Here is a 9,703-nt window from a genome sequence, read left to right as displayed (position 1 = left end):
TAATAGACGAGAACAGAAATAACAGAAACAATGAACACGACATATATTGTGTGACCACTTATAACCAAGTTTTTTTTCCTTCTGCAAGAATTCTATATAAACGTCTAATATTATTTATGACCTTTAGTGTGAGAATAGCCCCACATGGGAGAAGGGGTAACTAGCAACCAAGAATATAATGTATAGGTCCTCTACACTCATTGCCAATCGGTTTTGAGTTAGATGACTACAAACTTAACATTTAGTAAGTAAACATATAGAAATGATATCACGTATATAATAAACCAAAAAAATACATGTTAAACAATGTTTTTCTATATTTGCGAAAAACAAATAAATAAAATTTCTTCTTTTTATTTATCAAGTTAGATTTTGGTGGAAAATTAGTTGGAGAGTAATGCAAGAGTCAGAGCTAGTTGGACTGAACAAGTAAATGCTGATCAGGAGGTACATTATTGGACCACATATGTGTTCTTTGCATTTACTCTTCTGCAAGATGAACACTCTCTCCTCTCTCCAGATTATGCCCATTACCCAATAGTATGTATCATCTTTTTTGTTTACAATCTAGTAAATAGTTTTTTCTTTTCAGTTTTCTTCTGAGATCATTTTTACATTGTATAATATCGACAAACCATTAAGACGAGATAGGTATATAGTTGTATGTCACAAAATAACAAGAAATATTGTTGGCAATTGCGCTAATGAGAAAAACCCTAACCCCTCAGGCTCAGGCCCTGAATAGTCCATGAGAGATTGACTACCTATATATACTTAAACTCGTAAATCAGGTAAGATAACTCAATAAAAAGCTAAACTATAGTCTCAATTAACCAACCCACACCCTTATTTCTTTTATTCATAAATTCTTCAATGTCGTATGACATTGCATAGTTACATCAAATGATTGAAATAAGCACATAACTGCCAAAATTTTATCATGACAAAGTATGACATTGAACATAATGAGGATGAAATAAGATCACTTGATTTCAACCAAAAAAAATAACATCATTTTGAACTCTCAAAAACTAATATCAGAGCCTTAAAGGGTAATAGGATACGTGATATAAGACGGATCGAAATGAAGAGATCCGACGTTCAAGATGAGTCCAAGAATTAAGTATGGCATTAATTTCTTTATTAATAATCACCACGTTCAAGATGAAATATCAAAGCCTTAAAGGGTAATAGGATACGTGATATAAGATCGATTTAGACCCTAAACTCACGACTTCTAGGTATTTTAGATGGATACAAGATTCACTGCATGTGCAAGCAATTGTTTGCAATCTGCAACCTCTTGGATTTTACAGGATATTCACAAGCGTTGAACAAGAGGCAATTGTGTGATATTCTTATATTATCTCCTCCAACACATCACTTCGATGCCAAGATTCTTTTTCATCGAAAACAAATACTGTAATGAATTTGTAGAAGACAACGTAGTGGAAATAATAAAGAGTTCTTGATTCTAAAGTTAACTAAAACTCTTGTAGCAGTTATTGGAAATGAGAACTTTTGACTTGTTTGGGAAGCTTACACTATTGATCAAAATTCTTTAAGTTTTAAGGTCTCTTTTCCAAGTAATATATTAGGGTTTTCAGAGTAAGCTTTGAAATCTACCACAGTAATTAATAGTCTTAATTAAGTAATTCAGACTTTTAAATTGACTGTAATATAGACGTAGGTCAATTAAGAAAAATAACAATAACAAAACTAAAATAATGAAGAACAGGAAAACAAGAGAATTAGTTAAGAGATTTTAACCTAGTAAGTCAAAACAATATTGAAAATAAGTAAAAACAAGCAAACATTTCATTATTATTTTTCAAGTAAAAATAATAAATAAAAACTAAAAGGGAAATGCTAAGTTCACAAAAAAAAATTGATAAATTTTTTGCCGAAATGATGTGGCAAGTCCCTTTGGAAAGTTTGACTGAATCCTCCGAGTAAATGAAGAGCATTAGGCATCATATACCGAAATGGGTTAGTATTTATTAAATTAACATTAAATTAACAGTCATCATTTAAACCACCGTTCCGTTCTTCTCGTCCTCCGAGAACTTAGGGCAGTTTCTCTTCCAATGGTCTTTGTCATCGCAGTAGAAACACCTGGACTCAGAATAACCTTGACCATGGCTTCAGCAACTTGTTTGACCTTTTCCTTTGGACGTTATTTTCTTCTTCTTCCTGGTCTTTTCAACTGTTACGAGCATCTCATGAAGTTCCTCTAAGGATTTAATCCATCCATTCATTTCATAGTTTGCTTGAATAGACTGAAACCACTGTGAAGGGAATAAAGGATCATATCGGCAGCCAACTTTTGGCAGAATGGATCACCTAGCTTATTTTGTCTTGCAAAGAGTTTAATAATTTGCTCAACATGAGGCCCTACTGGTTTTCCTTTCTCTAGGCGCATGAAGGGGACATCCATATTGTTGAGCTGCTCTCGAAGAGCAGAATCTATGGGTGTCGCCATTATGCCACTACAAAAAATAGGTCCATTAGGGACGGCCAAAAACCGTCCCAAAAATGAGAAAACTGTCCCTAAAAGTGTATTGGGGACGGTTAAAATCTGTCCCAGAAAGTGGCGTCCCAAATAATATTGGGGACGGATATGGGGACAGATAGCATCTGTCCCAAATATATTTTTGGGACGGTTTGTAATTGTCCCTGTATCAACAATTATTAGGGACAACATATATTTGTCCCTGAAAAATTCGGCGTGATTTCTTCTTGTTAGCATTTGGGACAATTAATATCCGTCCCTAAAAATTTGGAGAGAATTCCCTCGTTAGCATTTGGGACGGATAATAGTCATCCCAATAAGGTCGATTGTGATTTTCTATTGCCTGTACCTGATACAGTTAATATTCGTCCCTACAAATTTGATTAGAAGTTTTCCAAACAATAATTAGTGCATACAAAAGAGAAAATTTTCCCTAAACAATTTAAAAAACAAATATTCACATTAACATGTTTTGAGAAGCCTCCCGAAGAAATTCACAAGCGTGGACGAAAAAAAAGGTCAAACCAAAATAAGAGAATAGACTAATAACTTTTCCACAAGAAGATAACATTGTATGAAAAATAAACTACCCTAACTTCATCCTCCCATCTTGTTTCTCATGTTGCAGGGGAAAAGTAGAAACACTATTAGCACATCATCTCAGCAGAGCTCCATCCTATCCCTGTGCCATGGACACGAAAAACAGAAGAGAACAAAAACCATTAGTTTATTAGCTTTTTCAAAATTAGGACACGGCAAATATACAAACATGTTAAAACTTCTATAAAATTATTAAAAGAGCAAACATTACACATAAAATCTTCTTAAAAGTCGTAGCTTCATAATAAGTTTGTGTTTACTATTCTAGTAATCTAACGAGCATACCCTCACAGGTCTTTGCGTTGCATTTAGAAGAGAATTCTTTTACAGTACATAATAATGTTTCATATTAAGTGTCCAGGTCACTGTAATACAGCATTAGTTCTAGAAACAATGCTATAATTCAGTAAAAAAATAACGTTTCATATTGAGTGTCCTAATTTGATCAACCAAAGTTCTCCTTTATCTCCAAACAATGGTATAATTTGAGTATAATTTATGTGAGAGATGCTCTATCCAAAAACAGAGGAATAGAGTAAGATAATAAAGGGTTTAAGTCCAACTAGCAGAAAAGGACAACCAGATTGGGAAGTCACTTGTTCTCTATAATACTAGAATAACCATCATCTTCCGTGACGTGCGAACAATTTGGCCTAGATCATGTGAGACCGTGAAAGTTGGGTTTTGATCCTAGACAAAGATTGCTAGGAAGAATGAATCAAATGAATAAGCCCTCATTGGAGAAGTCGACCCTACTCCAACTTCCAATGTCAAATTAAGGGAAACCACTTTATTAGCACTTCGTCATTTTGATTAGGCTCCAGATCCCGGCCAGAGGCCCAGAACAGCAGTCAATTTGATCATTTTTGTAATTCATAACTTAACTATTAACTCTAAAGCTTCTTTTGAAGAATGAGTTCAGTCATAGTAACCTTCAGTTGTTGAATCTGATGTTGCAGAGACTGCAAGTACTCCTTTTCCGCAACCTTATCAGGTAAAAGAGCTTGATGTTCCTCTTTCAAGGTCTTCATACCCATAGCATAGAGCTCTGCCTGTTAACACCAACCAAAGGATAGTAGAATGAAAAAGAAAGGAAGAGAAACGACAGAGCGTAAACCTCAGTCAGAGACTTTTATATAAGGTACAAATACAAAAAAAAAATACCAGACAGGTAAAGTACATGTACTGAATCAGGAAACCTAGAGTTGCAATGTGAATATTGATAACGTCGTTATCCAATGGATCCTAGATAAAGGTTATTCCTAAATTTCAAGTTAAATCTAACCATCATACATCTGAATCACTGAGAGATAAAACAGAAAACTGTACATAAACAAATCGACAGTTTCAACAACTTCACTCACCCATTCACCAATGAGGACTTCTCAGTCTTGGTATTATTTGAGATCTAAATGATCTCTGCTAAACCATTAATTTCTAGTGTTTAAGAACCTAACTGCAGACTTCCACCACACATAGGACAACTAACAAACAAGAACGTTGTCACCCTAGATTTGCTTTCCTGAATTGACTGCTCCACTTGATATGACAAAAATAAGATTAAGAAAGAACACTTTCCTAAACTGGGACAATGTTGCAGTTTCAAATAAGAACCATACCTTTATATTGTCTGAAACAAGACTTGATTTGTTCATTTTTATTTCCTCGTGCTTAGCTTTCATTGGGTCCAGCTTGTCTGTAGATCCTGGTACTCCTTATTCTTTTCATATTCCTGATAGGCATCAACTATTTGTTATTTGAAATCCAAACTTTTCAGGTTTAAATGATGATACCTGATTATCACTTACAACATGGATCTGATAGGTACCCTCCCTTGCACCTGAATGATATGAGAGAGCAAAAATCCTTTTGTAAGCCAAAACATCAAAATGATTTGTCCTTCAGACATTGATATAAAATAGGTCTTTTGTACAAAGAAGACGAAATACAAAGTAAACATATTAGAGATTTGCCTAATTTTCCCATGGAAAAGAAAAATAAAATCAGAAATTGCCCAACCAGTAACTAAACTCTCATGGTGAAAGTCAACCCAAGATTTGAAAAGTTTCACATGGTAATATGTTGTCCAACCAAATCAAGAGACTAGTTTCCGAAAAATATTCAGAACTATAACATCAATAGTATATCAAAATCATCAAGATAGTACCTTCAATTTTGCATGTTTGTTCACCAAAATCTCCCTAGACCTGTAGTGGTCAGTATGGTAGCAAAGAACATGAGCTCAGAATGTACAAAATATCAAACCTATCATATGAAGTAAGATAAATTAAGGACCGAAAAAAAAGATCTAACCAACGTGAGTAATATAAAAACTACATCGAAGTACGACCAACCTGTATCCCAAACTTCTCATATTTAATCAAGTCCTATACAAACACAAGCCAGAGATTATCATTTACAGCTTGGGAGATAAAAGCATTATAAAAACTTGGCATTCAAATCCTCAATGACCATCATGTAGTTTTTTCTGTTCGATAACATAGTTGTATAAATAAAGCTTAAAATCTATAATACACTTCCTCTAATAGTCCGGAGTGGAAAGAGTTCGATATTACCGCCTCACTTTTAGTTTTAGTTTAGCAGATACACTGACGCATTCTTGTTCAATTAGCTCTAACGTCTGAAAGATGAAACAAGTCGAGCGAAAAAAGAAAATGATTAAAATTCCTTTATCAACATGACTAGGATTATTTTTTTTGGTATACATTTTTCATTTAAGTTTACTCCATCAAATAAAATAGGAAGATAACAAAAACTAAGAAGACAACAAAAAATGGTAAAAGAAGGAACTTTCTATCGATTTCTTGACCAATTCAGTCTTAACATCTATTGATAATAGTAGAAACATGAAGCTAACAAAAATACTTTGATTTCACCCAACCATAAACTCTTGATTTCTACTATTGAGGAATAGGAAGAAGAGGAAGAATACCAACTAACCTGGAACAGTCAAATTGAATAAAGTTGATGCCAAATTGATGCAAAATTGAATAAAATTGATGCTAAATTGAATAACATTGATGCAAAATTGAATCAGGAACTATGTCATAAATAGTTAGTAGCTTAATTCGAAGAAGAAGACGAATATGAAGAAAAATATAACCTGATTGTGGCAAGACTTGTGGAAACAATCTAACTTTGTTTAACACCTGAACTGAAACGGTTTTCTGCAAAAACAAATAAGGGTTTCATGGTACTCCAAAATTTTCATTGATTTATTTGAAGAAGAGGATGAACACATACCTGGTGGTGAAACCCTAGAAGTGGAGGAAGGAAAAAAACACACACCCAGGAGACAGAGATTGAAGAAGAGATCGAAGAAAGGAAGAATAAAAATCTATAACATGTAGAAGAAAAAGGAGAAATCTCCTTCTCTTTATTGAGGAGAAATCGTTCCTCTTCTCTGTACCTACAGAGGAGAAAAGAAGAGAGATAAAAGGAAAGAAAAGAAAAAGTAATGAAAACGAGGGATTTGATTTTTTAGGAAAAAAAGAGGGAATTTTTTTGCGCAATTTTCTAATTTGGCCGAAATTTTGCGCCATTTTTCAGTTGTACCTAAAATTTGTCCCTATTGCAATTTTACTGGGGACGAATAGTAAAAAATTGTCCCTACTTTTAATATATTAGGGACAGAAGTAAAAATGTATGTCCCTATTGGACGCTTTTTTTGTAGTGTTATGTACGCTACTAGCTCTGCCGCTTTCCAATTATCCTCTTCATGTTCTTTTTCTTTAGCAGTTGAAATAGCACCCAATTTCGGAATCGGAGTGTCTACGACATTAAGCTCACTTTCCAATTTGAGAAGTATTTCTCGATTCCTTCTTTCGGGGAGGGAATTTCTCAGCACCTCCTTGAGGAGTGAGCGTAAGTTGAACTCGCTTTCTTTTGTCATCCTAAAACTACATGAAAGAATTGCAAAGTTTTAAACTCATTATCATTTTGGAAAAATCCAATTTTTCCACTTTATTCGTGATTCCAAGAACCCATTTCTTCGGTAGTTAAGCGAACTATGACCCTGCCCTTAACCCCGTTGTCCTGGGTGAGTGAACTATTTCATTGTCACACTCCTATGACTCTTGGTTGATAGATTGCATTAGTGAATTGCATTAGTGAATGCCTAATCCACCCTTTTGCCTAATCCACCCTTTTGCCTAATCCACCCTTTTGTTGATCGTTAAGAAAAACCATTTAGACATGTAGCCCTTTGCCATAGGTCTACCCGCATTGTCCCAAGATAAAAGATATGACGCACTACCCTGGTAGATCCACCATTCCATGATCGAGGACTCAACGGGTGTCTTAGTCTGGATAGGCTATTTACTCAAAAATACTTTTGGGGACTTTTACGTTTTGTCTAGTGTTATAGTGAACTATTTAGCCTAACTAACATTCACGGCATAAAACGTAAATAAATAAGTAAATGCACGCGAGAAAAAAAATCAAACACATATGGATCCTAGTATGGCCTCTAGTCCTAAAAGATCTAATCTTCTTAGGATTCGTCTTGTTTTCGCCTGGATCGCATCCTTGAGCTTCTTCTCGAACCTCTATTGAATTCTCCCACTCGAACTTGGATCGCATCTTGAGCTTCTTCGATGGACTAATAGACCCTAAACTTTAATTACAAGACTCGAATGATACGCAGATCGTATATACTTGAAATTAAAATTATTATAAATTTGCACCATCCGTGCTTAAAACAAGAATAAAAGAAACAAGTTCTAAGGCCATACTAGTTTCCGCATTCACATCACATGCATTCATATAATATTCAAGGCTAACTATTATATATGCATGATTATCCGGGAGATACTTTTGTCGACATTTCTACGCCACACGCGAACCTTAAGTCTATTTCGAAAATTTTACTGATGGTGCGCTTCGGTTTTATCTATAATGATTTCCAAAATCAATTCAAAGAAAAACTCTGTTTGGGCCTTCGGAGGGTCTGGGTCAATTTCGGAAAAATAGTTTTGACTTTGAATGACTTCCAAAATAATTTTTAAGAAAAACCCGTTTTGGGCCTTCGGGTGGTCCGGAATAATTTCGGTGGAATATGGGTGGGAACCGGGAGAAAAATTGGACTTTCGTCGAAAAACTCCCACTCGGGTAAGGCCCGAAAAATCTCGGCTTGCGGTCCTAGACCAATCTGGGAATAGTCTAAAACAAACCTTGGTCAAGGACCAAGACCCTAAGGTCAAGGCCCAAAAGGTTTGCTCGGGCCAATGGCCTAGGTGGTGCATAGGTTCGGTCCAAGCATGGTCCGGCTCAAGGTCAACCTCTTGGGCCATGCCTATGCACGGACTGACCGAGACCAGACGCATCTGAGTCTCGGTCTTGGGCATTGGACTCGTCCTGGTCCTAGGCCAAGACGCTAGCCTTTGGCCCAGACGCGTCTGGCCAAGGGCCAAGCCTATTTGGATGTCTCGGCAAAGACAAAGACGTCCTAGGCCTTCCAAGACGCGTTTGATGAAGTCCTATCTCGTCTTGGACTAAGTCCGAGATGCGCTCGGGTTTACCAGGGGAAGTCCGAGAAGATCTCAGTCAGTAGACCGAGACCCGTCTGGTCTAGCAGAGACGCGTCCGCCCAGGTTCAGGCAACTTCTAAATTTTTTTTTCTTTTGAAACTCCAAGTTTCCCTTTTCATGTGCTTCCATAAGCTATTGTCCCACAATTTAGAAACTTCTAAACAACCCAAAATTTGTTTTTAAACAAATTCTACAATTGATAAAACGATTTTTGAAAACTTTTCAAAACTTAAATAGATCAATATTGATGTTTTGAAACTTTTTCCAATGATTAACTTTGAAATCAACTCCAATAATCTTTAAATCACATTTAAAATTAATCAAATTGGCATGCCCAAAATAATTTTAGACACAATTATCCATCTAAACAAGCATAGATTGGCCCGAAACTTAGAAAAAATTAGCTACGTGCAAGAGGCTCTAACGTCACTGTTGGGTTATGGTGTCTCCTAGTATTGGTGGGGGAATTTCAGCCATATAATATGTCTAACACTAGTATCCCCAGGATCTCATGCATAAGCTAATAGTCATTACTAAGTTAAACTAGTTGCATAAATACCTTAATCGCTAGTTTTCCCTCGAATCTCTCCAATCGATTTTGAGAAGACCAAGAGCTCATATTGTAGCTCCTCTACTTGGGACACCGAGAAATTACCTCTCACCTTAGTGTTAGCTAGAACTCCAATGGTGGTTAGATTGAAGAACACCTTCTTCTTTGACTAGATATATAGATAGTTGGAAATTATCTCTCTTTCTTTCTCTACTTGATGTTAATAGAGATTGAAAGTTCCTTGAGAATTTTTCACACCTTATTCAAGTCTCAAGAGGAATTATATAGAAGCTTAAGTAAGAGTACAGCCCTAATTAGGTTTCCTAAAAAGCCCTCTGAATAAGATTTAGGAAACCCTTGATAATAACAACTAGTTGTTATTTTTCTCATTTCCATAGCTTGACCGACCATATCAAGCCCAACTTGGGCAAATCTGGCCGGCCCCTATAGGGGCACACGGCCAAGCATTGTCGTCCCCTTTGGGCCCCAAAT

General features: G+C 35.8%; 1 long non-coding RNA gene across 1 annotated transcript; it reads right to left on the bottom strand.

Moving 5' to 3' along the window:
• Window positions 1–2,939: 2,939 nt before the first annotated feature.
• Window positions 2,940–6,555, bottom strand: LOC147537599 (uncharacterized). Its single transcript, XR_015225811.1, has 7 exons — window positions 6,377–6,555; window positions 6,237–6,300; window positions 5,467–5,753; window positions 5,280–5,377; window positions 4,732–4,952; window positions 4,045–4,164; window positions 2,940–3,194 (listed from the first exon to the last, which is right to left on the bottom strand). It is a non-coding gene; the product is annotated as an uncharacterized LOC147537599 (long non-coding RNA).
• Between the last annotated feature and the right edge of the window lie 3,148 nt (window positions 6,556–9,703).

Source organism: Eschscholzia californica, unplaced genomic scaffold (assembly GCF_041429995.1).
Source record: "Eschscholzia californica isolate CP2 unplaced genomic scaffold, dmEscCali1.0.p SCAF_5, whole genome shotgun sequence".
In the NCBI taxonomy this organism is placed as follows: Eukaryota; Viridiplantae; Streptophyta; class Magnoliopsida; order Ranunculales; family Papaveraceae; genus Eschscholzia; species Eschscholzia californica.
Note: the sequence above shows the minus strand (reverse complement) of the source record. Positions and strands in the feature narration are given on the sequence as shown.